This window comes from Cynocephalus volans, chromosome 12 (genome assembly GCF_027409185.1).
Source record: "Cynocephalus volans isolate mCynVol1 chromosome 12, mCynVol1.pri, whole genome shotgun sequence".
NCBI classification, from domain to species: domain Eukaryota; kingdom Metazoa; phylum Chordata; class Mammalia; order Dermoptera; family Cynocephalidae; genus Cynocephalus; species Cynocephalus volans.
In genome coordinates, this window is record NC_084471.1 from 51,446,140 (window position 1) to 51,453,673 (window position 7,534).

At 41.8% G+C, this 7,534-nt stretch overlaps 1 protein-coding gene across 3 annotated transcripts in view; it reads right to left on the reverse strand.

The window, feature by feature from the left end:
- The window catches only part of RAB3IP (RAB3A interacting protein), a 63,415-nt gene extending 57,830 nt beyond the window's left edge, over nucleotides 1–5,585 (reverse strand). For 2 of the 3 annotated variants that reach the window (XM_063075084.1, XM_063075083.1), the window contains exons 1-2: nucleotides 5,487–5,585; nucleotides 4,446–4,532 (exon numbers count right to left, since the gene is read on the reverse strand). The gene's annotated coding sequence lies outside the window, so the exon portion shown is untranslated. Of the gene's footprint in view, nucleotides 1–4,445; nucleotides 4,533–5,486 lie in introns of those variants that run through there. The other variant, XM_063075082.1, reaches the window with a different exon arrangement.
- Between the last annotated feature and the right edge of the window lie 1,949 nt (nucleotides 5,586–7,534).

Genomic DNA, 7,534 nt, shown 5'->3' on the forward strand with positions numbered 1-7,534 from the left:
CTACAGATTATACAATGCCTGAAATTTGCTTCAAAATAATATAGAAGGGGAAGAAATAGATGGAGCAGGAATGACCACTGTTGATTGTTGATGATTTAAGGTTCATTACATTATTGTGTCTACTTATTTTATCTGAGATTTTCCATAACTAGAATGCTCTCAAAAAAAAAGTTTGAGATTTACTCAAAAACTATATAAATAAATACAGTAAAAGACAAAACAAAAAAGTATGTATCTAAAATAATTTTTTCATTAACTTCCATTATAATTTTTAAATTGGCTTCCCAAGCTAACATTTTGGTTATAACAAACAAAAGCCTCATTTTCATTTTAAGAAGCATTCTAAGTGTGAATTTCATTAATAACCCAAGGGAAAAATTAGTCAAATGGTCAATCAAGCTACACAATCTTGTCATTTTTAATAAATTAGACCATAGATTAATTTCCACTTGCTAATTCCGCAGTACTGGAGTGTACAACCTGACATACTTAGAGATGTTAGTTATTACAGATTCTTATATTGAGGGTTTTCAGAAAATGCTCTGAACTTACTAAGTTACTAGTATTATACTGTATTTAATTACAAATCATTAACACAAATACAAAAAAATAGTTTCCCAAATTTTTTTCTTAATGGTGGAAGTCTCCTTATTTTAATATGCAAGAATTATGTCAACTAAACATTCACTAGGCACTGAAGTATGAATTGATTGAATAAGCAAAAAACTTAACAAGAGTCTTTAGCGAGGGAATGAATAGAAAAGCAGTGAAGCATGGAGAGTTATTCCAGGCTGCCTTTGTTGAAAAAGATAGAGGTAAAACAGTAAGTACTTTGAGAAAGTATTGAGACTGGAGAAATTGCATACTTAAAGTTTGAGGAAACCTGAGCATTTTATTAGATTAGCCTCAGAAAATCTTCCCTCTAGTTCAGATTCTGCCACTGACTAGCTGTGTGAACTTGGGCAAGTCACTTAATCTCTCTGAGCATCAGTTTCTACATCTACAATGGTGGTGATAATATCTCCCCTGCCTACATGTGAGAAAATCAAATGGCTTAATAACCAACATAAAAATGTTTTGCAGATTTGAAAGCACAATATAAATGTATTATATTTATAAAGACCTAAAAAAGAAGGAATAAATGATGGAAAACAGCAAAAGCATACTGAGGGGTTTGTCTTACAAATCAGAAGATGTCCTTACATATCTGAGATAAAGAGGAAGAAAGGAGAAAATGAATCTTTCTGAGGTATATAGTTCCAATAAGATTCTCTTCCCAACAGGGAATTAATTAATGCATATTTCCTTGTTATTTTTCAAACTTATTTTGGTTATTCTTTTCTATTTTACCTTGATCTATCAACCATGGACCCTAAAACAAATACTCAATATTATTACTCGTATCTGGATGCATCAAATCACAATTCATTTATTCAGTTGGTTCTAAGCTACATGATCCTTTGTTTCTAGTGAACTCTCACAGTCTTGAACAGTTTCTTTGTACTAGATTGTCAATTCATATACTTAAGTGTGTATATATTCACACCCACCAGAGGAATTTCAACTTCCACTATGCTTATATTTACAATCCTGTTGTTAACTACAAGCAACAAATTTCTCGTGAGCATGAACTATTTCAATAATTTTTATTATTTTTCCTCTAAGTAATCTTAGCTTATGGCTATAGCGATTTGATTTTGTATTGCCAATATTCTAAGATAAATCAAAATAATTTTTTCACCTTTTTCTAATCATAACTACATACCACTTAAGCTTACAAAACTACATCATTTAGTTGTAAGTTGAAAAAGAAAGCAGAAGGAAAAAACAGAGACAGAACCTTAATGCTACCTGTTGTTAGTATCCCTCTCTTCCTTCCTTAGTCCCCTTAATTCTCACTTTGAACACTCATTTTAATTTCTACTGTTAAATCAATTTCAAAACATCCTAACATTCTTCAACTACCATCCATCACCAAACACAGCACAGTACCTAACAGGCTCAAAGCTAAAGCTATAAAATGGAGTTAAGATGACTTAAATCCTGCCTTCAAAGCAGTTGTAGACTCGAAGAAGAGAGTATCTCATCAATAAACATGTTTCTAGTGACCTAGAATCCATTACAAATACAATGCGAATATCAAAACTAATACCAAAACAGAGGCAAGTACTCAGTGCTATAATAGCATGAAAGAAATATAAAAAAGTACTATCTGGTACAGCTAAGGACAGTAGTACAGAAAAGAAGAAACTAGCTAGAAAGGAGTCTTCAAAAACTGATATTTTATTTTTAGGATATCAAGTGTACAGTAACCAATCTTAACAAAAATTATACTAGACAAAAGTTTAGGTTGAAAAAGTATACTCCCTCAGAATATCCTCAAAACTTTCCCTGATCACCTCAATGCACAAATACCTCTACCCACTACTCATCTTTCCTCCCTCCCACTACTCAACTATTTTAATACTTTGTCTTATTTGGTACTCATTAAAATGTGTGTGTGTGTGTGTGTGTGTGTGTGTGTGTGTGTGTGTGTGTGTGTGTGTGTGTGTGTGTGTGTGTGTGTGTGTGTGTGGTGCCTTCTAAATTTTGAGGAATTCATAAAAGATATGGGAATGATTATGTGGCCCTACCTTCTAGACTCTTTATGAATACTTTCCTTTAACCCCCACTGTGATTTGCAGAGTAGATACTCAATGAATATTTGATTAACAAAATCTCTGGTAACACAATAAGAATTACATATTACATTAATATTAAGCATCTCATAAAAGCTAAATTAAAAACAATTCTTCAGCATTGCGACCTATACATGAAGTGGTAGAGTGTAGTGGTTAAGAGCACAGACACTGAAGAGAAGACAAAATGCCTGACTTCTAATCTAGGCCTGTCACTTAATTAGCTATGTGACATTGGGCAAGCTACATAACCTCTCAGTGTCTCAATTTTCTCAACCTTAAAATAGGGATAAAGTATTACCTATCTCCTGGCTCACTGTGAGTGTAAATGAGTTAGCATAGTGCTTAGACCAGGACTTGGCATATGACACTCACTATTCAATAGTAGTAGTAGCAGTGGTGTTACTACCGTCATCAAAAACTTGGTTATTTTTAACCAGAAATGCAAAGGATAACACCTTTCATCTGTGTGCCTACTTATAGTCACAAAGCTCTTTTACAGAAGGTGTAGACCAGGAACATAAGGAACAAGAGCATTAAGAGTTCCATTTTGAGCAGTCACACAGTTTTTAATCCTGGCTCTGCCATTAGCCAGCTATTTGACTACTAACAACTAAGTAACTCTAGACAAGTTATCTAAACTCTCTGAGCTTCAATTTCCTGATTTGTAAAATTTGTTAAACCACCTACATCCCAGGAATGTTCTGAGGATTAAAGAGTCGAGGTTTCTAAAACAACAAGCACAGTGCCTGACACACTGTCAATCTAATGTTTGTTTCTTCCCCCGACCCCAAATCTCACATAGAATACAGCATTAAATCCTCATCCCACCATTATGAAGTACAAATTAGGCTGAAACATAAAAACAGCATAATGCTGGCAATTTCGTATGTTTCAACCTAACACTATTTCCAATTACAAATGGAGAAAATCAGTTCAGAGAGGCTAAATGATTTACTGAAGGTTATACAGTAAGTAGCTGAAAGTGAAAGAAAGAAAAAAGAGAGAGAGAGAGAAAGATCACTGTAATAGGTTGAACGAGAAATGTAGTTACTGGAGATGGGAAAGGGAGAGTATTAGGGAGAAACTGGTTAATGGCCACAAAGAATGGTTACATTCTCCAATGATGAATATGCTAATTATCCTGACTTGATCATCACAAATTGTACACAAATACTGATAGTCAACTCTGCATCCCACAAATATATACACAACCAATTCTGTTTCAATAAAAACAAACATTAATGATTAAAAAGAAAAAAAAAACCCACCAAAAACAAAAGGTTAAAGATATTCAATAAAACAGATTAGTTGTTGGCCAAACACACAAGGAAGAATTATATTAAATACTTCGGTTCACAAAGGTATGCATTAATATACGACATTACCATAATGGGGGGGGGGAACTTAAAGGCTTTTCCTCTAGTAGTAAGAAACACTATTGTAGTATAACTGCTAAGTTTATTTCTATAAATTCCACAAGGGCTTTAGAATTAGATCACATAAACCATATTTGGAATACAATGTCTGTTCACACATGAAAAAGTCCTATGAAAACGCATAGCACTAGTAAATAAATAAAAACGGTAACAGAACAGGGCCCCACAAAACTGGTGAGATACTTAACAGTATCAAATATTTAGTATGATTGGTCTACAAACCTATTCTGCCTCTTTTCTATTTGATTTATCATTCATCATTTTTTTTTAAAACGTGCATGAACAACAAAATAAGGACAACGAACAGAAACCGGGTCTTTCAACTTACAACAGATTTGTTATAATCCTCTTATCGGCCTCTCCTCCAATTATGCAATCATTCCACAGCAAAAAAATTACTGGCACTTTCCGGACACTGAAAAGAAGAAATTGAGAGAAAACAAAAGAGTGTACATATAACAGGCAGCCCCGGAACAGGTACCATTTCCACGAAACTAAACTTACTGTCAGCAATCAGTATTATTTCAGCGCTCTTATTTTTCAAGAGCTTACCCTTTAGCCATTACAGGTATATATATTTTTTTAATCCCATAACAACTGGCAACTCTTCACGTGCGGCGGATTCCACGCAGCATCATCACTTCTAGAACAATCACGCTCATTTTTTTCCCGGGTGGCCGGGAAGAGTTGTTAACGCAGGGAAGACGGTGTGATTACAATTACTTCTGTGCAGCTCATCTCAACTCCCCCAAATAAAAGTCGGGCTGAACTGAGAGCTGCTTCCTAAAAGCCGCTCGCTCTTTCCCACTTGGTTTCACCGAAACCTCCGGAGGGCGGCCTCTGCGCCTGGGCACGGTGCCTCGCGCGTCGTTTACCGACAGCGGGGCATGAAAGAACCCCTGATCCAAGCTTCATTCTGCACCAGCTGCCGAGCAGCGTTCCATGTTGCCACCCCATTGCGACTAGTTCGAGAACTCTTATCCCTCAGCGACCCCGAGCCCCCAGTTCCGGGCCGCGCTCACCCGCCTACAATTAACAGGTCTCCGAGGTCACCGCCTCGGGCACTCGGGACCGCGCGGTTAATGAGTAACGCGCCCGTGCCCGGGGGGCGGGGGAGGGGCCGCCGCCCGACGCCCGCCAGCAGCCCAGCGGGGCCCCACTCCCCGCCGCCGGGGACCCCGGAGCCCGAGTGCCCAGGCGAGGAGCGCGCTCGTCGGGCCGGGGCAGCCGGCGAGTCCCCGCGCGCCGCGCCGGTACCTGCACCTGCCGCGACCGCCCCTCCTGGCCGGCTCGCGGGAGGCAGGCGCGCGGGCGCTGACGGGGGCGGTGCTCCAGGTCCCGGGCCTCTCCCTCCCGAGGCCGCACTCACCTGAAGAACCCACTGCGGCCGCTGCTCGCGTTCAGAGGCGCTCTCAGAGCCAGAGAGAGCTCGCCCCGAGGCAGCGAGAGGCGGAGGAGGACGACGGGCCGGGGACGCTACACTCCGCCACGGCTGGCGCACTGCGCGGGGAGCCTCTGAAGGAGCGCGAGACTGCGCCTGCGCCGGGAGCGGGGCCGAGAGCCAGGAGCGGCCGGTCCTCACGGAGGGAAGGCGGGGCCTCACAGGGGCAGGGCGGGGCCATGGGGCCCGAGGGTCCGACGTGCTCCCGCGCCCCCTGGCGCCAGGCGGGGCTCGTCGCAGGTGCCACGGAAAGGGCCCCAGGTGCCTCCGCGGGCGGTTTCCCTGGGAACGAGCCAGAGCTGGCGCTGAGCGGTGTTTCCCGGGGCCCGAGAGGCAGCCTCGGGTTCACTGCGAGCGTGTTGGGCTCCCCAGGAGTAGGAAGAGGCAACTTCGCTGTGAGTTGAGGACTGGTAAAACCAACCTGAGACTCGGCGTCCGTGTGTGTGTGTGTGTGTGTGTGTGTGTGTGTGTGTGTGTGTGCGCGCGCCGTGTGTGTGTGTGCCGTGTGTGTGCGTGTGTGTGCGCGTCGTGTGCGTGTGCGCCGTGTGTGCGTGTGTGCCGTGTGTGTGTGTGCCGTGTGTGTGTGTGTCGTGTGTGTGTGCGTCGTGTATGTGTGTGTGTGTCGTGTATGTGTGTGTGTGCCGTGTGTGTGTGTGTGCCGTGCGTGTGTGTGCCGTGTGTGTGTGTGTCGTGTGTGTGCCGTGTGTGTGTGTGTCGTGTGTGTATCGTGTGTGTGTGCGCCGTGTGTGCGTGTGTGCCGTGTGTGTGTGTGTCGTGTGTGTGTGTGTCGTGTGTGTATCGTGTGTGTGTGCCGTGTGTGTGTGTGCGTGTGCGTGTGTGGCGAGGGATGGGGGGTTCTGATAGAACCCAGAGAATTCGAGAATGTCGTTTCTGTACCTGCCTTCTCTCATCTTTTGTGTCAACTGTTTTATCAAACTTCCACCCACTTCAGGTTCTTCAGGTAGGAAGAATGAAAATACAGACATAACCAAGCTCCAAAAAATCTGACAAAAAAAGGCAACCACCCTAATGTGTCTATGTTTGGTAAGAGAGAGACATGCACTTTATGTGAGAGGCGTACTGAATAGGACCATTCTGTATACCGATCATGTCTATTAAAATCAGTAAAGTAGGTTATGTGTATGGCTGTTGGAATCAGAATTCCTGGGTTTGCATCTGCCACCTACTAGCTGTGTGACTGTGGGCAAGTTATCTCTAATAGGCCCAATTTTAATAAGAGTACCTACCTCACTGAGTCGTTGAGAGTTTAAATGGTTTAATACATGTAAAGCACTTAGTGTACTAAGGAATATCAGCTATTATTATTATCATCCACCAAAATTCAACCTGAAACCTAAAAAGTCATTTTTTACTCTTTTATATCCCATGTCCTATATACCTCCAAGTCCTATTCATTTTAATTCCCAAATAATTCTTAAATCGATCTAGTTTCATATTCACTGCCATTAGATAGCACCTTCCTCATTAATGGACTCGTAACTATTCTTCCTTACACCATGTAGTTGGTCATTCATTCATCAAATATTTATTGCAGTCCATTTATGTGCCTACTGCCTGACACGGGAACAGGGAAACCATTACAAACAGTCCCCACCATCCGAGGACTCAAACATAGGAAGACAAGTGTGTCAGTAATAACTAAGTGGAATGAATAAAGTCAACATACAGCAAACTACTTGGGTTGCCTAGTCTTGCCATATTCTCATACATCCCCATCTTTACACAGGCTGTTCCTTTTTCTTGTTATGCCCTGATCCCCCACTTTCTCCTTACCTACCTAATTACTGCTTATCCTTCATTATTGAGTCCAAGTATCAATTCTGTTGTGAACCCTTCCCTGTTGCTTGCCATCCAGCTCTATCCCACCCACCCCAGTATAGGATAGGTGTGACCCATATATCTTGTAATGTCTAATAATCTCTATATCTTTGCAATGATTCCCATATGCATTCATT